General features: G+C 41.2%; 1 long non-coding RNA gene across 1 annotated transcript in view; it reads left to right on the forward strand.

Annotated features, from left to right (window-relative positions):
* The window catches only part of LOC311517743, a 60,866-nt gene extending 37,838 nt beyond the window's left edge, over nt 1-23,028 (forward strand). The window contains exons 2-3 of the long non-coding RNA XR_014710784.1: nt 22,679-22,786; nt 22,948-23,028. This is a non-coding gene — a long non-coding RNA (uncharacterized lncRNA). The remainder of the gene's footprint in view (nt 1-22,678; nt 22,787-22,947) is intronic.
* The last annotated feature ends 270 nt before the right edge of the window (nt 23,029-23,298 follow it).

Here is a 23,298-nt window from a genome sequence, read left to right on the forward strand (position 1 = left end):
CCATTAGGATTGCCATGGATGTTGATTTTTGAGTTTCATTGGCCTATTGCTTAATCCTGGACATATTTAAATTTTAGGTCCTCTCCCAGGTGAGCATCTTATGTTCACAACTGTGACAGTGTTGGTATGACAGCAGTGATGCTAACTGAGGTCCTTTTAACAGGAAGGCAACAACTATTTAAATATTACTTAGAAAAGCTTGATTTTTTCCCCCCTTTCTTACACTCTTTCAATTGTCAAATATATTTTGATTGGCTCCCCATTTGAGTGCCAAGAAAAGGCTACTTAAGGATCATTGAGACTCAAGTGGGTAGCAATGGGCTAAATATTTCAGACTCTGCAGTGCACTAAATTCCTGGCACTGTCTCTTCCCTCAAATCCCTACCAATTTCCCATTCTCTCCTGAGATCTGAACAGTGCAGTGTGACATGGTTTAAGCCACATATGCTCCTGGGTTCTGTGCCACAATATAATAGCTTGACAAGCAAGCCACTCTCTTGTTTCTTGGAAAGAGAAGTCCAGTCTGCCTTTCTGTCTGTCAAGTGTGTGAACTCCTACTGTTCCCTGGGGTGCAGACAGAAAGAAAATCTCCTTGAGTCTGCCATTTCCTAGCCAACGCGAACACAATGGAGAGCATGTAAACAGTTGGCTGGACTGATTGTTACAATGACTGAAGCAAATCAAGGGCAGCTTTGCCTCAGACAATGAAATCTGTACTCTGTAAGCAAATTTTCCTCTGCTTTCACTTTGGTTTCTCATCTGTGCCAGGGCTAAGTGTGGTCTTAGCAAGTCTCCTCTGAACTGCAAAACAAGCTATGGAACCTTGCAGATCACTTTTTTTAATTATGAGCTTTCAGTTTCACTTTTGCACAAAATGTGCCTGAAAGCATAACCAGGCCTCCACAGCTGGACTCTTATAAGCAGCTGTTGTCTTTTTTCTTTATTAAATACTGGGTCTTTGTCTTTTCATTTGCAGTATTATTCAATAAAGTGATAGGAAAAGTGCCAAAGATATTATGCCTTTTAATTTTCTGCATTCCATATTTCTCTTTCTTTTCTGCTGGTCTGAATACTGGATAGCTGCTAGAATTACTAACTCTTATAGTTCAGCAACTCCACATGCGGTTTAGAAACATTTGGCTCAAATCTTCACTTCAGTTCTCAGCTCCAAGGTTGGTTTAGCCAGACTTCAAAGCTCTAATTGGGTTACTGCGTCCCTACTGGGTGTCAGAGTTGCCTGTGTAAGGTGCTAGGACTTCCATGGTTCTTTGCACTGAACTAAGCTGTGTTTTGCAGTGTATTGTGGGAAAACTTGCCCAGGCCCCTGTGTATAAGTGGTCTTAGCCTAGGAACTCAGTAAAGTAAGCCACTTCTGGATCAACATACTTGACTTATATCCTCAGCCTTCGTTCCAACCTATGACAAGGAATGGATCCAACTCAGGAATATAATGACTTTATGACTTTATTGCATAAATGCAAATCTCATTTTGGCAACAGGAGGCAGATGCAGGGCATGAGACATAGTGGAGGGCATTTCAGCAGGGGCTTCTTGCCTTGAGAAGATGTCTTGCTGAGTAGATCACACAGCCTGCATATTGACATGGCAGAGTGGAGACGGCTGATACAGGGTTTAATAGCTGTGGAATCCCCACAGGCTGACTGGCAGTTCTGCAGCAGGACCACAAGCACAGCGTGGTGGGACTACACCATTATGCAGACGTGGGATGACCAGCAGTGGGTCCAAAACTTCATCATGAGAAAGGCCACCTTCCTGGAGCTGTGTGATGAGCTAGACTCAGTCCTTCTGCCCCAGGAATCACAGATGAGAGAGACTAGTCTCGAAGCAGATTGCTATTAGTAACTGGAAGCTGGCTACCTCAGCTGCTATAGATTCATGGCTAACCAGTTTGGTTTTGGCCATTCAACTGTCAGTGCTGTGCTGATGGAGGTTTGAAGGCAATTATTGCTGTGGTTTACCAATGAGTTGTGAAGGTTGCTTTGTGTGAATGGGGTTCAGAAACTGCTGGGGCCATCTACAGCACCTGTGTGCCTATTGTCACCTCCTATCCCACCCTCAGGTGCACAGGAATACATCAAAATACATCAGAAAGGATATTACTTGCTCATTGTGCAGGCCTTTGATGACCATAGTGGGAGAGTCACAACCCCAGTGTGGGATGCCCCAGCAGGATCCCAGCATATTCCAGGCATCTAGTGTTTTTAAATTTTGACAAGCTGGGACTTTATTCTCATCCAGATTTCAAGAGTGCCTGTGTCCACTGTTATTTTGGGAGACCCAATCTAGCCTCTACTGCCCATCCTACTGGTGCATTTGGAAAACTGAAGGCAGGATGGCACTACCTACAAAACAGTCTGGATGCCAATGTGTATGATATGATTCACGTTATTAGGGCTTGCTTTGCACAGCACATCATATGTGAGTAGAAGGGAGAGTACTTTTGCCTGTAGAGGATTGATATCTCTGCTGGTTTACAGGCCCTGTACAGGTAGCCAGAAAGTTCACCTTTGATAACTGTGTTTGGGTTTGAGAGAACAAGGGAAGTAAGTGATGCTGTATGTGCCCACATCCTTGGTTTGAAGGGGGTAATAGGAAGGAATTAAGTGAGCACAATAGTAGTGCACTGTATCAATTGACCTGTGAGATAATCAATGTTATGTATTGTTAAACTGAGACTTTATTAAAATCTTTGCTTTGAAGTGCCTATCTCTCTTTATTGTTTCCCACGTATTCATACACTGAAGGTCTGAACAGCAAAATAATTTATTAAAAATCACGCAGGTAGTCCAGCTGCCATAAACTAAAGAAAGTGCAAACAAATCAAAGTGCAATAAAAATCAAATAAAAAATAACCCCCAAGAAGTTCAATGTCCCATATAAAGGAATTATCAGTTCTCCTTCCCCTTTCGGTAAATGGCAGTGAAGTGCAGTGGGTTCCTCTGCCCATGTGTGCTTGCATTCATAGAATGCATAGCATGGCTCATCGCCCACCCAGAATTGTCTCGCTGGCTGCAGGACATGGTAGATTGGAGGAGAAGCCATTGGAGCAGACTGGACATGTTCTGCTCCCTAGCCATCATGTCAAACAACTGCTTGTACACTCCCTTTGCAGCTGATGGTCTTGCTCCCTCATTACCTGGTTATACTCACTGTAGATTATTGCCATCTTTTTCTCCTTCTCCAGCATGGCCTGTGCTAAACCCTATTTCTGTCAGTTCTGCTCCAACTTCTCCCTCTGCACTTACAAGGGCTGGTCAGACCTGCAAGAAAAGTCCTTCTGAGACCACTGCCTATCATGCTGTCCAATATTGTCACATTATTTCCTTGTGCTCCCCTGTCTATGTGTATTCATCTGTTGTTTCTTGTCTTATATACTTAGGGTATGTCTACACTACAAAATTAGGTCGATTTTATAGAAGTTGATTTCTGGAATTGGATTTTATACAGGCGATTGCGTATGTCCCCACTAAGCGCATTAGGTCAACAGAGTGTGTCCTCACTACCATGGCTACATCGACTTACAGAGCGGTGCACTGTGGGTAGCTATCCCACAGTTCCTGCAGTCTCCGCTGCCCATTGGAATTCTGGGTTAAGCTCCCAATGCCTGATGGGGCAAAAACTTTGTTGTGGGTGGTTTTGGGTACATGTCGTTGGGCCCCCCTCCCTTCCTGCATGAAAGCAATGGCAGACAATAGTTTTGTGCCTTTTTTCCAGGGTCCCATCTGTCGGCCCCACTTAACCTGCTGCCTGCCTGGATGATCGGAACCTTAGGCAGGCAGAGGGCTGAGTCGGGCTGGGTGGACGCAGCCCCAGACTGGCAGCGGGCTGAGTGGCTCAGCCCACTGCTGGTCTGGGTCTCCGTCCGCCGGCTCCTGCCAGCCAGGGTCCCGGCTGCCGGCACCGCTCAGCCCACTGCCATGCTTGCCATGTCACAGAAAGCATAGAGCCCACTCATCTCACCATCACCATACGTCTCCTGGGTGCTGCTGGCAGGCGCGGTACTGCATTGCTACACAGCAGCATCTCCTTGCCTTCGCAGCAGACGGTGCAGTAGGACTGGTAGCCATCGTACATCTCCTGGGTGCTCCTGGAAGACCTCGGTGAGGTCGATCAGGGGGGCCTGGACAGACATGGATATCCTCGTCTTAGAGCACCGAATGGGAGTGACTCCAGGTCATTCTATTCTTTAAGCTTCATATTCTGGAGATTCAGTCCTGCTTGGACCATCACGCGAGCTGGAGGCTTCTGCATCAGGCTGCTCTCCCAGCCGGCAGCACCGCGTGGTCGCACCTACCCCAGCCTGTCCCTTGCTCCCATGACTCATGAAGCCTGGACAGTAGTAAGGAGCAGTTCAACTTGTGGAATGACAAATCCAGAACAAAGAATTGCACTCTATGGGCCACGTCAAGATTATTTCAGAGTCCTAGATAGCATTTAGTCCCTATAAAAGGCTTCATGAAAATATTCCCCCACCCCTAACAAAAATGTTAATTTATCAGAGCAGCTGAAAGGGTAAGGAACCCAGGACTATAACTTAGAGAGAGCTTCCGTATTATTTAACTCATAATTGATATAATTCAATGTAAAATTTCACAGCGCAGTCTGTTCTAAGACTAAAAATGCAGAAGGTGAGTCAGAGAAAGAAACAGTGACCTGTTTCTGCTCAGTTTTGAACTGGGGACCTTTCACGTGTTAAGCAAACATGATAACCACTATGCTACAGAAACCCAGCTTGAAAGGGCTTCTCTTTTTATGCCACAGACTTTGCCGAATGCACAGGAATGTTTTCTCTAGCTACAGAAGCTACCTAATGCAATGTCTATATCTATGGCCTTCCTGCTCACAAAGTGGTCAAGGCTGACACAGCGCGGAGTGCATGTGACACAGCGACCTGGCTCGGGAAGGATAGCCAGCGAGGCATGATACTTTTGCTGTTAAGCAAACCCAGCAATTCTTTCCTGGCCTCTGCCACTGAATGCCTCCATGCATTAAGCTGTGCCCTATCGGTGCGGGAGGACTGCATGAGCTCGGAAAACATGTCATCACGAGTGCATTTTTTTCGCCGTCTAATCTGCGATAACCTCGGGGACAGAGATGATAGGGGGAGCGTAGAAACATTCTACGCTCTATGATTCTGGGGGGACTGCATGGTCACCTGTGCTGCTGAGTTCACCACGCTGACCAAACAGGAAATGAAATTCAAAAGTTCCCGGGGCTTTTCCTGTGTACCTGGCTAGTGCATCGGAGTTCAAAGTGCTGTCCAGAGCGGTCACAATGGAGCACTCTGGGATAGATCCCAGAGGCCAATACCGTCGAATTGCGTCCACACTACCCCAAATTCGACCCGGCGATCTCGATTTTAGCACTAATCTCCTTGTCGGGGAGGAGTACAGAAATCGATTTTAAGAGCCCTTTAAATCAACAAAAATGACTTTGTCATGTGGACGGGTGCAGGGTTAAATCGATCTAATGCTGCTAAATTTGACCTCAACCCATAATGTTGACCAGGGCTTAGAGTGTAATCTTCTCGGGGTATGGACTGTATTTGTGTTCTGTTTGTACAGCACCTAGCACAATGGGCTTCTGGCCCTTGACTAGGGTTCCTAGACACTACAATAATGCTAATAACAACAACAACAATCTCCTACTGCAGGTCATTTCTGGCTCTCTTTCCTTTCCCCTGGAGGTTCTGGACCTTTTTGCTGACTATCAGTGACCTCCTGGGTGGTGCTTTGCCATCACTGGGGTAGGTGACCTGAAAAGCATTGAAACAGCACATCATTCCTCTTTCCAGGGTGGGATGGAGAGGAGGTTCTCCTCTTTAACTTTCTGCACCACAGCAAGGCAAAGGTCACAGCTTTTATCTCCTTGGCACATAGTTTCTTCCATCACTGCTGTGTCCCAGGATTCCATCCTACCAAGACAATGGCAAGTGCTTTGTATTTATTTTATCTTAAATATCAGATTTTGTGGATTTGGGTGTGTGAAGGGGACAGGCCAGGGATGGGCTTAACTTTATTCTAGGTATTGGTGGCAGTATCAGAAGACTTTTACTTGCTGTAGATCCCTGACTGGAGAAGTGAGCAGTTGTCACAGGCCTCTGGTGCTCTTTCATTGCTTGGTAACTGGTAGGCAGATTAATGACAAGAGGGGACTAATGAGCTACAAGGTGTGGGGGGACAGGAAGTATGCTCTGCCCAGAAACCTGAAAGGCGGTTTGGAGTTCCTGTTGCATCATTACCAAGGAGTGGACTAAAATTCAGACCAACATAAACAGGATGATGGGCTAGGGTGCAGCAGCACAGAGCCACCACAGATGTGCCTCTTCAATTCCCTCTTCCACCTGTGGTAGCCGGATCCCCAGACTGTACTGCCAAGAGGTTTTTCAAGTGCTCTGGACTTTAATATTACCACAGATCACCCCGGAGACTTAATGTCTTGGCTGCCTCAGAAAATGTTCTACTGCTAGTGCCCCTGTGAGAAAAAACACATGAATATACATTTGTGCCACCCATCTCCCTGCATTTGCAGGCATTGCTCAGCTTGCAATAACCATCCCTGTTTTGCACACTTGCAGCCATGCTTGCCACAATAGATTTCCTGAATTCAAAAGCCTGACCAACATACTGCACAGCTAGTCCTACTCCATCCTAGAATGGACACAGTCTCAGTGAGTTACTGGACTGGGAGTTCTGCTCTGTGGTCTTCCGGCTAGGGCTGCCAATTTTGGTTGGACATATTCCTGGAGGTTTCATCACACGACATAATCTTTCATTAAAAATTAATCTTTAATTCCTGGAGACTCCAGGACAATCCTGGAGGGTTGACAACTCTTCTTCCAGCATACATTCTTGAGATTCAGCCCAGCACTGAGAGCCCACCTGATGAATCCCCTCCTACAAGTCCACACCAAAAAATGGCAGAGAACTCCAGATTTCATGTAGGTCTTCCCAAATTATGTCTCTTACTGACCTCCCATCAGAGATCCACCAGAATCTTGGTGTCAACCCCTTGCCAGTTGGCAGCATGTGGAGGATGTTTTCTCAGATGCCATCTATGTTCAAATGCTGTGGAAGTGCAGTAGAAATGTTGCCAGTACAGTAAGCCATATACAATATGGGGTTTGAACACTGAACTGTTAGCTGTTAACTGGTAGGTGACTATTGGTGCGGAAGAAGGGAGTAGGTCAGAAAATACAGCCTAACGGGAATTGTGGAACAGCATTGGAGATCTAGATGCACCTGAGTTGATTAGTCTGCATCCACACTGCAAAGGGGGCAGCTTAGAAGCTAGAGCGTAAACAGCACTCAGACTTTAAACTATATGCTGAGCCTGGCTAACTAGCTTGAGTTGAACACACCACAAAACTTCGACCACAGGTTTTTCTGTATGGACGGAAGGCAAAATAGGGATTACACCCAAGTAAGAACCCAGATTAACACTGCAGTGAAGATTTACTATCATGGGGTGGTTCTTCTGAGACTCTTTTCCAGCTTGAGTAATTGACAATCACAACTCCAGGTGTTGTTAACCAGCATCATGCTTTATTTTGTCCCCTCAGAAAGCCACAGCCTGGAGTGTTATTTACATACTGTTTACAGTCATTAGCTAGCTTCTGGGCAAGGTACAGTATTAGCAGCAGCAGTCAGTCTGATCTGTTCTTGTCTTTCTTCAGGCTCCCTAGCACGTCCTTACTATTTGCCTATATAATCCCAGCTGCAGAAGGTTACTTTCACCCATTTAGCCCCTCAGTTGAATCTCTATTAGTTAATTGGCACCTTCTGCAACTGCCTGTCTTTCAATCAGGTCCCAATTAATGTATACTGGTGGGGATTTGATTGACAGCATTCTGAGTCAATGCCTGACTCAGCACATCCTGTAATACTTATTCTGGGCCTGAACGATTCTGTAAAAGAAAAGAAAGAAACAGTGATCCAAATATCGCATTGGGTTTGGTTGCAAAAGGTTCAGTTTTTACAAAAGTATTAATAGTATAATTGCTCTTTGCACCTACAATATGGCAGTTTAGTCTTATCTAGACTCATTCATTCCTGCAATCATGTCATCATGCTGTATATTGCAGTAAGAAGCTCCTGTGTAAAAGGTAGTTGCAGAGTATTGTTATGAACCACATTATGACTATGAAATATCTATGGCAAATTTAATTTCTTTTAAAAGAACCCTATAGAGTTGTATAAAGAATTATAGATTTTCTAAAGATATTTAAATCCAGACTATGTCATTGTATAGAAATATTTTTCCATTAAATTATATGGATGAAAGAAAAATTTGAATGAAAGGTGATCACTTCATATTAAATTCAATCTGCTTTTAGTGTAGAACACTATTTAATTTTGATAGAACCCTACTGGTTTCATTCGTATTAGAATCATTAGATTCTACAGCACAATTCCATAAGAGATAATCATGGTGTGATGGGGTATTCCCCTGACACTAAAGGGGTTAGGTGGCTAGATGGGCCAATTAATCACCTAGGCTGCATCTGGAGGAGGAGCCAGGGAGCAATGAGGATTAATTAAAGGATGAACTCAGCTGGACAGGAACAGGCAGTGTTTGTAAAAAGATAGCTGAGGGCAGAAGGAGGCTGTAGTGAGGTTTGTAGTCACTGTTTCTGAGGCTACAGAGAGAAGAGAGCTTGGTTAGAGGAAGGGCATACCTAGAAGAAGGGAGAGAAGGAGCCTCCTGGAGGCAATGTAGGGAGTAGTCTAAGGAAACAGCAGGAATGTGTAGGACTGTGCAGACTTAGCTGCTTGCAGTAGGGTCCCTGGTCTAGAGCCTGGAGAAGATGGTGGTCCTGAGTTCCCTAACCAGCCACTGAGGAAGTGGCACTACTGTGGGTAGAGGGTGCAGTGAATTGGAAGAGTGCCTATGCCAGTTGGTACAGAGAACACACACCCTGAAAAGGGAAAACTACAGTGATCTGGCCAGAAGGTCAAGCCACAAGAGAGAGCAGTCAAGTCCCAATAGAGGCAATGAGAGAATGGGAGATGGAGTGAGCGCCTGCAGGAAGAGAGGTTAGACTGGCAGAGCTAATCCCCAGAACAGCTAGCAGGAGGGGGTCCAGTGGTGAGTAGACTCATGGGAACCCTGTGGGCTCGGTAACAATTATTAGGGAGTATAGTCTTAATCTTTAGAAGGGGTAACTTGTGTAACCCCACACTAGGGATGAATTTGTCCCCAAAGTTTTCTAACAGTATAAATAAACTGGCCTTACGATCCCACTTCAAGGTTACAAACAAAATCCAGTTTACTACTCCGCATTACTGTTCATCCCCCCTGCCTCTGAGTAGGAATCAGATCTTAATGAAGGGTAGCTTAAATTTGAGAATTATGATAATTTAAGTGTTGTTCCTTCACTGTAGACAGCTAAAGTGAAAATAGGCACATGTGAAAATGAGGCGTAAAATGGCAAAGGTTAAGGGAGAACCACTGAGTGTTAGTTCTCATGGGCCCCATCTCAAAAAAAAAAAAAAAGTTATATTAGAACTGGAAAAAGTACAGAGAAGGGCAACAAAAACAATTAGAGGGGTGGAACATCTTCCAGAAGAGGAGAGATTAAAAAAATGGGACTTTTCAGCTTGGAAAGGAGACATATAAGAGGAGATAGGCCTAATTTGTATCATATCATGAATAGTGTGGAGAAAGTGAATAAGGAAGTGTTATTTATTCCCTTGTGTAACACAAGAATCAGGAAAAAGAAAAGGAGTACTTGTGGCACCTTAGAGACTAACCAATTTATTTGAGCATAGGCTTTCATGAGCTACAGCTCACTTCATCGGAAAGCTTATGCTCAAATAAATTGGTTAGTCTCTAAGGTGCCACAAGTACTCCTTTTCTTTTTGCGAATACAGACTAACACGGCTGTTACTCTGAAACAAGAATCAGGGGTCACTTAGTGAAATTAATGAGTGGTAGGTTTAAAACAAACAAAAGCTAGTACTTCACACAATGCACAGTCAACCTCTGGAACTCAGGTTGCCAGGGGATGTTGTGAAGGCCAAAACAAATAACTTGGTTAAAAAATAATTAGTTCAGTTCATGAGGATAGTTCCATCAATGGCTATTAGCCAAGATGGCCAACAATGCAAAACCATGTTCTATATGTCCCCAGCCTCTGTCTTCCTAAAGCTGGGGGTGGACAACAGGTGATGGATCACTCAAAAATTGCCCTGTTCTGTTAATTCCCTCTGAAGCACCTGGCATTTGCCACTGTCAGAAGACAGGATACTGGGCTAGATGGACCATTGGCCTGACCCAGAATGGCCGTTCTTATGTTTATCTACTGTAGTGTCCTGTGTATTTATAGAAACAACCATCACCTTGGTATCCAGACTTGAAATATTACAGCATGGACTGAATTTTCTAAGAATAATTCCTTACTGCCATCAGTGGACAACAATATGCAAATTAATTGCATAGAAATATCACCATCTTTCACTGTCGGGGAAAAGTTTGATAAAGAAGCTGCACATCTGGTTGGGCATAGCTAACATCCCAGTGACATTAAAAATTCTCTTCAATGTTGTTTGTACAAACAGAATCGAGGAATGGTAATGAGACCTACTTTGGAGAATCTCTGATCCACATTCTGCTAAACATAGATTTTGGTTGGTAGGACTGAAATATTTCCCCTTATTCTAAATTTCTGGCTACTAAAAATCTGCTTTTAATCACTACATTTTTGTTATTCTTTAGTAGATGAGTGGCTATCTAGCTTTTTGAAGATTTGCTTTTCAGCCTGCTCTACATAACACTTAGCACAGTTTCAGACTTTACTTAATATATAAAAAAACAAACAAGAGAAAAAGCAAAGCAATCCCTTTACTTGGACTCTTCCTGATGACATTCTGCTTTGCTTTCCTTCCTTCCTTTCTTCCCTGTCTTCAGTTCAGACATTTGATCCTTATAAAATATACTTTCCAACAAAAGAAAATAATGTATGTTCATCCAGTAAAGCATTCAGAATGTTAATTACTTAATCACTTAAGAAAGCAATGTCTTGTAAAAAGTTGGATTGTTTAGGAGAAATCTTTGTGGTTTGGTTCAGGCATTCTTCACCATATCTTTTGTAAAATTCAAAAACAGATGCCTTCTATAGTGAACTTTGTATTTTCAGAGAACATTTTCACTGTAAATGAAGGTTTATTATAAATGGGATTTCAATTTGCACATTGCAGTGCACTGAAAAGACTGAGTATAAATACTTCCCCATGAAAGGAGTTTAACTATAAATCAGTTCACTGAGAGAAATCCCTTGTAAAGGCTTTATGATGATATTTACATAAATGTACAGCTTCACACAGCAAGAATTTGTAGAGCATGTAATAGATGAATGTATGTTACCTGCAATAAGGAGACTGGAGGCATCTGAAATTTAGACTCAACGCTTTAGAAAGGGAATTCATGTTGTGACCACCCCTTACATACCTGAGTGGGCCATCACAATCTGGCCCTAGAAATTTAGCAACCTTTTCTTTTAATATTTGTTCCATTATGTTTCTAGGAATAGAATTAATCCTGATGTATGTCTGAATCTCTCCTTTTTTTAGAGAATCATAATTTCTTTTGTTTTTTTTGTCCAATTTTTAATACCTCCCAAGTTGTTCAGAAGGTTTTGATTATATTTATTTACACAAGCAACTATACACCATTTTAAAATGACTGCAGTGTACTATCTTTTTTCTGGATCCCGGGAACAAATACATTTTGCTATAAGTTGTTCCATTTCCATTCTTGACTGGTGGTATAATGTGTGTAGTATAATTCTTAAAACGCATTGTTTCTATGCCTGTTATTCTTCAGTTTCTTGTATTCACCCAGGAGAGTAATTCAAGAGTGGTTACTATAATAATCACAATTGAATCAATGCATTAGATTTTGAGCCATTTCAAATTCATCCTTTGTCTGTTTACCAACAGACACAACAGTTTAAATTAAACTCTGGCATGCACATTTAAAGTGGAGTATTAAAAAGGGATAGCTACCATTATGTGCATGATTGTTCAACGGTTACAATATTATTGATTTCTGAATTACTGAAAGCATCCACTAAGCCACAGCTGACCCAAACAGTGTCAAACATATTCAGAACCATTTAAGTAGAAATATTGCTTTATTCCTTTCATAAGCTTTTTTTTTTCACTCCTAGTTCTTATTTATAGTACTTGGAGACCTATTAGTTAAATACAAGAAGTTTCCTTAACATATGGCAGTGTTATCTTATCTCTGCATTCAGGAATGAAGCCCATGCTATAGCTGGTATTACTTTGGAGCAGTGAATGCTAAAGTATATTGCAGTAAAGGGTTTCTGTTAACTTCATCAGATTGGATCAATGATATTCATGTGCATATACTAATAAGAACTGACTAATTGAAGATGAAGAATTATTCAGCACATTTATCCTCTTTACTGCTTGCAAAATATCTTGGAGCAGAATGCCATTTATTTGTGTTTTACACAACTGGGGCTGAATCTTCAGCGGATGTAAAACTTTACCTCCATTGAAGTCAATACAGGTTGAGGATCTGGGCCATGAATTGTATATCAATATTCAAATCTTAAGCTGCGTTATTTAGTTTTGATTGGCCATATAAGTCATGTGTTTTTGTTTCTTGATTGAGTGATTGCATGGGCAAATACTGCACAAGTATTACTAAGCACAAATGTAAAATTTACAGAATTTATTATTTTATATATTATACTTTATTACTACTGAATATTCCTGTATGCCACCTGAAATTTGTTTTCCAAAACCATTTGCACCAGCAAAAGTAGATCATTTAAACATTTGCAGAAAGAAAACATAAATGGCACAGGAATAGCAAACATTTTGCCTATTACTATTTATTTACAGGCCATGTTTTACCCTGAATTTTACCCTGAATGTTTTATAGGGGTCATTGTTTTAAAGGGTCAAAGAAATTAAGAGGTCCATATAGCCCAATAATGTGTATTTGAGTATGTATATGGAAGTTAATAATATTTGTGTATATAGTGGTACATTGATTGGATTTTCATTCTTTTTACATTCGTTGACCAACTGGGTATAGAGTTATAGTTTGATAGCGGCATTTAGACATTTGTATTTTAATCTTTCCTTCTGTCTCTTTGTATCCATTATAGAAGTGGGATAACTATTTCTGACAGAGAGTGTTATAGGCCTGGGTGTCTCTGTCCATCAGGCCTGGGGAAATTTCCATCCTAGAATGATAATTAGTGACGAGAGAATCTCAGAACCTTTGTTCCTGTTTGAATAAAGACCCAAATGTTCAATTTTTTATCTGAACTACCCGAAACATTTTACCCTGAATGTTTTCTAGGGGTCAAAGAAATTAAGTGTTATGGCTTTGACATTAGAAAACTATCAACCATTCATGGAAGGTGAAAGGGAGACTCATTTATCAACTTGGCATTTAATTTGAATCGGGGAAAATGTATGAAGTGTGTGGGAAGAAAAAAGACAGATAGCAAGATTTTCTCATTAATAAAATTTAGATCAACTACCACAGTGACAAGTGCAGTATAAACCTAGATAGATAGAAGAACAGCATGTGTATCAGGCAGTGAGATACTGGAGACCAAATGTAATCTTAGTGTAACTGCATTACAGCCAATGGAATTACACAAAGGATTAATTTGGACCAGGTTGTCTTGCTTTTGTACATATTAGGACACCTTTCTCAAGACACACCTAGATCTCATTGAAGTCATTGGAAGTTCCTTGGCTTATCAGAGGCTCGGATTTGGCTATCAGTGTCGAATATGATTTCTTACAAGGTCAAACACCTCAAGGCTTTGGCTATGTTGAAAATACCACAAGAGAAATTCCTCTTCCTGTGTGTCCTTGGGACAGGACCATCTTTTTGTTATGTGTTTGTACAGTTCAGTGGAACTGGGATATCTAGGAGCTACTGAAATACAAATAATCTATATAATAAAATTTCACGATTGTCCTTCTGTGTGTCACTCTGCAGCCTAGAATGTCTGAGTCAAGTTGAAGCAATGGTAACAACTACAAACATGGCTGAGAGCTCTCTTTGTTTAGAATATCACGGGGTTTGATTGTCACTGGGATTCAAGGTCTGTTACCATCCAGTTTTTAAGTTTGCAGCTTTCTTGACTTTACAAATTATGCCCATGTTGTGTATAGCTACAGTAAGACATGTATCTGCACCATGCCAATAGTCCCACACCATTGTAGTATCAGAAATTAATGATATCGGAGGTTAACTCAACCAATCACTCTACAGCTAATTTCCATGCAACAATTTTGTTGGTTACATGAGGGAGACTGCACAGATGGTCGATAATTTGGCTCAATTGCCACACCCATGCAACAGCACAGGTTTTCAGCTACCAGTTAATAATAATGTCATAATGTCCAGATGATGAAGTATTAAAAATACAGAACCACATTGTGATTGGCTCTCGTAGTCATAGAATCATAGAATATCAGGGTTGGAAGGGACCTCAGGAGGTCATCTAGTCCAACCCCCTGCTCAAAGCAGGACCGATCCCAAACTAAATCATCCCAGCCAGGGCTTTGTCAAGCCTGACCTTAAAAAACTTCTAGGGAAGGAGATTCCACCACCTCCCTAGGTAACGTATTCCAGTGTTTCACCACCCTCGTAGTGAAAAAGTTTTTCCTAATATCCAACCGAAATCTCCCCCACTGCAACTTGAGACCATTACTCCTTGTTCTGTCATCTGCTACCACTGAGAACAGTCTAGAGCCATCCTCTTTGGAACCCCCTTTCAGGTAGTTGAAAGCAGCTATCAAATCCCCCCTCATTCTTCTCTTCTGAAGACTAAACATCCCCAGTTCCCTCAGCCTCTCCTCATAACTCATATGTTCCAGTCCCGTAATCATTTTTGTTGCCCTCCGCTGTACTCTTTCCAATTTTTCCACATCCTTGTTGTAGTGTGGGCCCCAAAACTGGACACAGTACTCCAAATGAGGCCTCACTAATGTCGAATAGAGGGGAATGATCCCCTAGTGTGCAAGGGGAAAGCAGAAGGAACCTCCCCTACTCCTGCAAGCCTTTTTTCATGAGCCAGTTATAACCACAGGGGTGTGCAGAAATTGCACTCTTCATGTATTTCCAGGGGAACATGTGATTCCAGACTGAGCAGTGTGGAAGTGAGGCTAAAACCCTGTCCCACCTCTGCTTCAGGGCAGCAGGCAGCAGCCCCATGGACAGAAAAGCACAATCCTTCCCTGAGGTCCCCTTTGGGTGGTTTGGCTCTATAGTACCCTCTCCCAGGTACGTGCCTTCAAGACACAATTTATTCTTATTTTTAAAAAAAAGTTAACTGCACTGGTTTGAATTTTCAAAGAGGTTCTGGTTAGATCTGAAGGATGGACACCGAGTCTAGGGGTGTGAGATGGGTGAATTTTATTCAGAACATTTTGAATACTACTATTGAAAACTATTCTGGAGATCATTTTTATCAGAGTTTTAAACCCTGAAAATAGAGTTTCATAATGCAAGTGTTGACATTTTAAAACTATAACATAGCAAATGCAATCATAATATCTCTATACAGAATCTATTTTGTATGACTACTGCAAAAAAAAAGTATGTATAAAATTTTCATGAATGTTTGAGCTCATGGACAGAAGGAATAAAACACTGCATAATGTGTAACTATAGCATTAGAAACAATTTTCTCATAAGACAAGCTGTGAGGCCAAATACATTGGCAGTCCCACTCTTCTCATTGAGAATAAGCCTTTCCATGGTTCTAAACTATTACGTGTATGCAATTTATACCTTTATATACACTGTAAGTGAGAAGACATGCTGTGTACAACTTCTAAGTGTATATTAACTTTTTGCCTCACTGAACTCTGCACTTGTCCCCTAAACTCTAAACACTGCTTAGATTAGATAGCGGAGATAAGCAGGATATTGAAAAATTCTGTCATTCTTGCCATTGTCATCTTTTTAATTATATTTCAATAAACAATATACTGAGGAGCAGCATTCTGAAACACTAAGAGGGGACAAACTCTTTCAAATAGTCTAACATGACCCATGGGTTTGTGTACCTAATGATTTGATTAGATATATGGGAACTAGCTTGCCTTTGGAAAAATTTCATTTAGAAGTTTGAACCCAGCTGAAGTTTGTGAACTGTGGGAAAACTCAGATCCAGGTCTGAACTTTGCAGCTCAATTTGAGCCTGTCTGAGATGCTCTGTCATGTACTACTGTAGAGGGCAAGAAAATATTGGGCTCAGGTGATACCTAGGGATACACTGATGCATGGGTTACAAAAGAACCTTGTCAAGATGTCTGTTGCTCTTTAACAGAAAGAGCAAAGAATACAGTATGCTTATTTCTAAGCAGACATCAAATTTGCTTTTCCTTGCCTTCGATATGCTCCTTCATGAAAATGAACTGAAGCAGAAGGAATCATTTGTACATGACCAATTTAGCCTCCTTTTCTTCGGCATGTTTATAAAGTTTCCTGATTGGTTATTATTCACATCTACTCAACAAGTCAATTTTTGAAAGATTGTTTTTAATTCTATATATAGATTGTGAACAATTTTCTGTGGGTAGTCGGTATTCAAAATTCGTGCTGCATTCTTTAGCTGGTGAAATAACTAACATGAGATTGTTTCTGGTCCCTGATTGGATGAGTGAAAGTCTTCTAATTAGCAAGAGGGTTTGAGGATCCCTTTGATGCCTTTAGTTTTTGGACTCTAGAGAGTGTCAGATAACAAAGATTAAGCAATTTTAGAGATGTTAAACCTTTACCTTCCTGGGTCAGTATGAGATGTCATTCCTAGATATATCAGCCTACTGTAAGGTTTAGTGGCTAGGTGGACAATTTAAGTGCAATTCTCTCATCACATTCACACACAAACTGTGAATGTATTCAGTCTTAGCTGCAAAGGGCATGGTCAGATTCCCATCTAATTCATTGTGCCAGGGTTCTGGTTAGAGGTTTTGTCAACCTTGATGTTAAAAGTACTGCCCCATCCCTTATTAAATAAATCAAATAGCAAGGCCTATCCTGGGGAGCCTTCACTGTCTTTTCTCCAATTGACTTGTGACCAGTGTTGGCTATTCTATAAGCCAGGTGAAGAGGGGGCCATATTGAGAGCTTGCCGATATATTGTGCTAGGAGATTTCATGTAGATGTCTATAGTCTTTCCCTTTCCAGTTATCAGAATGAGAGCGTATTTGAGGCATTTATTTAAAAATGCTTATGATATCTCTATCAATGGTCAACGACAGGAAAAAAAAATCTGTGGTGGGGTATCCTGACGGATGAATGGTTATTAAACTAAAGAGGCATTTCCCCCTTTTCAGGCCTCTTAAATTTATTACACAAAATGGGGCCAGACAGCTTCATTAGGATGCAGTCTTTCTTTTTTCACAATGAGTTTCCCATGAAATACTTTATGCTTCGGAATATTTTTACTGCACAACTTGTTTCTGGGGTTTCTTTTATGTATACAGAACCCCAAATTAAGGAAGCCTTAACATGTTACCTGATGAGCTTTTTGTGCACCAGAAGAAAACGACTACCTTGAGCTGTACAGTAACATGATTTTGGGTGAATTTCCCCACAGGTGTTACATTTCAGTGTATTAATTTACATAAGGAAAATACTTTAATCTTTTGTTATGTACATTGAAAAAATAATATATAGCAACATCTCTTTCTCCAGCCAAACACTGCTATTACCCGAGAATTGGCAATAAGTGAAAGGTAGGTTTGTGGGGCTGCTGCTGCTAAGGCAGGAACTGCTAGGTTGTGCCTTCCCTAGCTGCAGCTCTGGAAACCTGCCTATAGAGCTATAGCCAGGGAAGGTAGCACTGGGAAATGCTGATTCCAGGCCACCAGTGCCAGAGCAAGATACACCTCAGAGAGCACAGTACCGTGCAGCCCAGCACCCCCACCTCCCGTGAAAAACCCTGACATCTGGGCTGCAGCCCTATTCTCTACTTGTGCCCCTCCCAATCTGCAGTGCTGGGATTCTGACGGGGCTCCTTCACTAGGCGGGCATGCAGGTGTCCCAGACTGCTACCTCCTATCCAGGCCTTGGCTCCCTGGCTGCAAGAGGGTTTGTAGGCCTGCAGCCATGCCAAGCCTGGACTCTCAGTGTCAGGGCAGGGCTCAGGGAGAGGTATCATGCAGCCCCATTGCTTCCTTGCCTAGCTGCATCCCCACAAACCTGCCTCTGGCCGGGGTCTTTCTTCCAAAAAGAAGTTGTTGATAAGCAGCATGCTTGTTGGCAATATCCAAATCACTTTAAAGTTAAAGTCAATGGGATGGGATTGGCTCCTGGCAAAATATTGCTCTTAGCAAAAGTTGTTACTATGGGGATTCATTATTAACAAGCATCCACTAGTTGTGTTTACCCAGTGCATTTAAAATGAAAGTGACCCCTTTGTAGAGAGCCGGTACAAGGCGTAGGCACCATTTAAGTACTGTTTATATCTTTAAAATGGTTCAGGCCTTCTGTAAGCCTTCTGCAAAGGGCTACGTTTCACCCATAGGGCCACGTTCTAGCCCCATTCCAATCAAGGGGCATTTTTCTCCCATTGCCAACAATGATTACAGGTTTTCTTTATCTAGGGTATGATGGGGAGTGCAAAATCATGACACCTACTGGTCAGGAGGATAATACACGTCACCCTCCCTCCTGGAAATGCTCCTTTATCAATTACCAGTTATCTACCAATCATTTGTGAATTACCAGTAAAAGTCTGTGGTTCTGAACTACTAGAGTAATGCCCTACCTTCACTGGAGGTATGATGGTATGACTGTGAGAAGAATAGTGGAAATGCAGTAACAAGGTATGATTTGATTTACCTGGATTAGAATATCAATTTTTGTTTAAAATGAGCTAATCTGTTGAATGGTCAAACTAGACTGAAGTGCTGTTGAAATTGCTGCACCACTCCACATATACTGATCAGCTTTGAAAAGTTCATGCTAATTTTTATGGACTTAGCTCAGACATTTCATATCACCCAAAATATTTTCTGTTTTTAATTCCTATTTTATATATAGTAGGCTGTCTCATAAGAGTGGTTAAAGCATTCAGGAAACATTTTCCATTTGGCACACCTGACGATATGTTTTTTACCATTCCAGTCCAAGGATTACACTCCCTGATAAGTGCTACCAAGTCTATGGGTTTTCAGTCACTATCCATTATGGAAAAGTCTTATAGACTTTAATGGGGATGACATCACTAGGGATCTATAGAAATTAAATAAGGACTAAAAGCCACATCTTCAAGTATTTTCTAATCTATTCTCAGCTTCTTTGTCACTGTAAAGGATGCATATTATAGAAGGATGAAGACAGACCTATGAGAAATATAACAAGAAGATTTCTTTTGAACCTTAGTCCCATGAATTAAAGTCCATCAAAAATTTCCTGAACAGTATTATCAAAGGCCTGCAGACAAAATCAGATTTGATTCTATATGGTGAATAGTCACAAGTGCTTTGCAAGTTTAGTACATCATAAACACTGTATCAGAAAAAGGAAAATGTCTCACTGAGCTACACAGCAGTTATCAGATGATAAATCTCTGGTTGTTTATCTGCAGGGGAAAAACTTCTATTCATTATCCACAGCATTTTTCAATAGTCTTCCATTAAATACAAAAGGCCACTGTGGTCCTACAAAGCCCTTGTGTTCAATCACCAGTGAATTCCCAAAAAAGTTCCCTTGTTAAAAATTAGCTAGCATTGCACCATATTTCATATTCATCTCTGCAGATCTGAGGAGCCTTTGATAATGAGGACCATGTTACTATGTATCTGGAGGTAGAATACTGCGTACAGTTGACTTTTGAGCGGCCTATTACGACATGATCTAGCCTGTACCACAATTTTGTTAACTTTCAGAGGCTTAACAAACAGCAATTAATTTTCTTCCAGTTTTGTCAAATGTAAATACTATAAAGGTGTCTAATATGGTTATATGAGAGCCAAATCACTGATCCAGCAATTTAGGATCTGGACCTTGCTGCTAAACATGTCACTTTATTCGGTTTCTATGGATTCAATTATAGATGGGATTGATGAGATGGAAAAGGACTGAGTTTTGTGGTGTGATTAGTCTAGGTCTAGGAAATAGAATCAAAGAATATCAGGGTTGGAAGGGACCTCAGGGGGTCATCTAGTCCAACCCCCTGCTCAAAGCAGGACCGATCCCCAATTAAATCATCCCAGCAAGGGCTTTGTCAAGCCTGACCTTAAAAACTTCTAAGGAAGGAGATTCCACCATAGAAAGCTTGCCTCTCTCACAAACAGAACCATAGAATATTAGGGTTGGAAGGGACCTTAGGAGGTCATCTAGTCAAGCCCCCTATTTTTGCCCCAGATCCCTAAATGGCCCCCTCAAGGATTGAACTCACAACCCTGGGGTTAGCAGGCCAATGCTCAAACCCCTGAGCTATCCTTCCCCCCTGGAAAATAACATCTTCCAGGTACAAATATCCCTGGTAATTCTTATCACAAGACTGTAGAACAAATAAACCAAGTGAAACAGAAATTCTACAAAATATAAGTATACTTAGAAAATGTTTAATATTGGAATGTTCTCAAAATTTAGGAGGGTCAGTCAAAATTAGGAGGGTCAGTTGAAGATAATGTGATGATGTAATTTCTTTTAGTCCAGTGTATTTTCAGGCATCTTGGCCCCAGAGTTAGAGGACTTCTATAAAAAGAATAGCAGGATCTTTCCAACTCCTGCTGCTGCATCATCCCTCAAAGACAATGTCATTTTCAGGGTATAGGCAGTTATAGGCTTGGTGGCTATTCTGAAGACCGGATGGGAGGGACAAGCCAGATAGCTATTCCTGAATGTGTGGGAGAGGACAGTTGGCTATTATGCAGAGGTGAAAGGGAGAGAGTGTTAAAAGATAACCAGCCTCTTCATCCCCAACCCCAGAAGATAGCATCAGTAAGGTCAGGTCTACACTTAAAATGCTGAATCGGTGCAGTTGTAGCACTTATGTGAAGATATGTCTTTCTCCCATCAACATAGTGCTGTCTACGTGGGGGTGGGGGTTAGGTCAGTATAACTATATCACTCAGGGAAGTGGATTTTTCTCACCCCTGAGCGATGTAGTTATACCTGTGACACTGGCAACCCAGGTGTCCGCGTATGCCGAAGGCCCAGGTCAATTCACTTGTGTGTTAGTATAGTATAAAGTGATTGTTAAATGTATAAGAGTGTATTTGATGTTTAAGCTTCATGAAAACTAATGCGATGTTAGTTCCACTATTTTCACTTATCTGTATCCTGTTATAATGTAATAGGAAACATTTACATTGTTCGTAACCCTCTAACGAAATAATCCATCAAACAGGAAGAGGCCTTGTGGAATGCAAATGAAGAACTTCAACAGAAAAGTTCTAATTTCAAAGCAAGTGGGCATCATGTGTGATGATCGGAGGTCAAAAACTCAAAATGCATTCCTCACTCTCTATCATCAAAGGAAAAGTCCATGAGGCCCTGTCAGTGTGTGTGTGAGAGAGAGAGAGAGAGAAAAGCAGCATCTGTGGACTGTTTGGACTCTTACAGGGAAGTGTACCGAATGCAAAGCCAAGATCATCAGAGGCAATCTGGGTACCCTGAAAAGACTTTTAGGAAACTAGCAGTTTATTACGTCACTTCCACCATTTGGAATTACAAACTGTGACTCACCTGTGCATATATTTACCTGCTTTAACCTCTCAATAACTCTCATTTCCTTTTCTTCACTAATAAACCTTTAGTTAGTTTACTAGTTGTGTCTGGTATAAATTCTGGAGTACCAAGTGCTTTGGGGTAAGTGAATGGTCACTTGAGACCAACTTGAGGTGGTGTGATTTTTGATGTAAGTTATCTTTTATCACAAAGTCAAAGACATTTTTTCTGGGTGGCAAGATAAATTGGAGAGTCTAGGGGGACTGTCTGTGACTCCATGGCAAGAGTGATGTCACACTTGTCACATGTCACAGTGATCCAGGAGTTCAGATTTTTTACTAGCTTGGTGAAATCTAATTATAAAACACGCCATCGGTGTCTCCTCTGTTTTCTGACTGTCTGCCCTGAGGTAGGTACTCACACAGCTGTGAGCCACTCCAGACAGCATGGCAATACCAATACAGGTCTGAAGTGTAGACCTGACCTAAAAGGCATTAAAGTTTCCCTCAAACTCTTATGTCCTATTCTGCCTGGCTAAACTACCACTTACCATAATGCAAATGTTCCTTAACCACAGAACATAAACTGAGTATAAACAGTAGCAATGGATGTTAGTGTCTGGAGCATCTGTCCTGCCAGCTATACAATTCCATACAGGATGTGATATTAACACATTAAAACGATCAGCTTCCTAAACAAAGTCTTTAAATTGCCTTTATTTCCCCACTGAAGTTATGATCTAACACCAACACAGGAGATATGATCTTGAATATAGATTTGGCTCCTTCAAATATAGATTAAAGCGAACTTGAAATGAAATAAACAGTTGTTTCAGAAGTTTAAAGCTGAAAGGAAGTCATTCATCATAGTGAAGGAATGTTTGATCTGAGGTACAGTCGTGTAGCTCACAAACTTCATTGCTAACAACATGTATCTCTATTCTCTCTGTAAATTCTAATAACAGAAGGCAAGACCAGGAGAAATTCAATATGCCCAATAAATGGGAACATCAGTCTGTATGGAATGTGCAGAAAACCGACAGAGTGGAGAATTTAGAGTATATCACTATACTGTAAGTACATAAATTCATTTTGTTTGTTTTTCTAACCAGTTCAAAGAGAAGGATGAAAAAAATTCTCAAAACAACACTTACTTAAAGTGTTCCATCTATTTACTGTGGTTTAAAATAATTTACTATCACTAAAGAAAATGTATAAATATTTATTTTTTAAGGTTGACAGCAACTGGCATCTGAATGTGCATAGGACCCTACCCTGGCTTTTCTTCATATCCATCTGGACAATGATAGCACAGGTGATCTTTATTATTACCATTATTTATTATATTTTTTGCTTCTACTATAAATACACAGGAAGGCAGAGACTCTGCCCTCAACAGCTTACACACTAAAAGGAATAAGCAAACAGAGGGCACTGTACAAGCATACAGTTAAAGCAATGAGGAGGTGATTGGCCACGTCCTTATGATACAGTTGATTTATAATATGAAGATAAACATGCTATCTTCAAGTAACTCATATCCATGCCATAACAAGTGGGATTCATCTTCCCTCTACACCAAACA

Source organism: Lepidochelys olivacea (assembly GCF_965140295.1).
Source record: "Lepidochelys olivacea isolate rLepOli2 genome assembly, chromosome: 3".
In the NCBI taxonomy this organism is placed as follows: domain Eukaryota; kingdom Metazoa; phylum Chordata; order Testudines; family Cheloniidae; genus Lepidochelys; species Lepidochelys olivacea.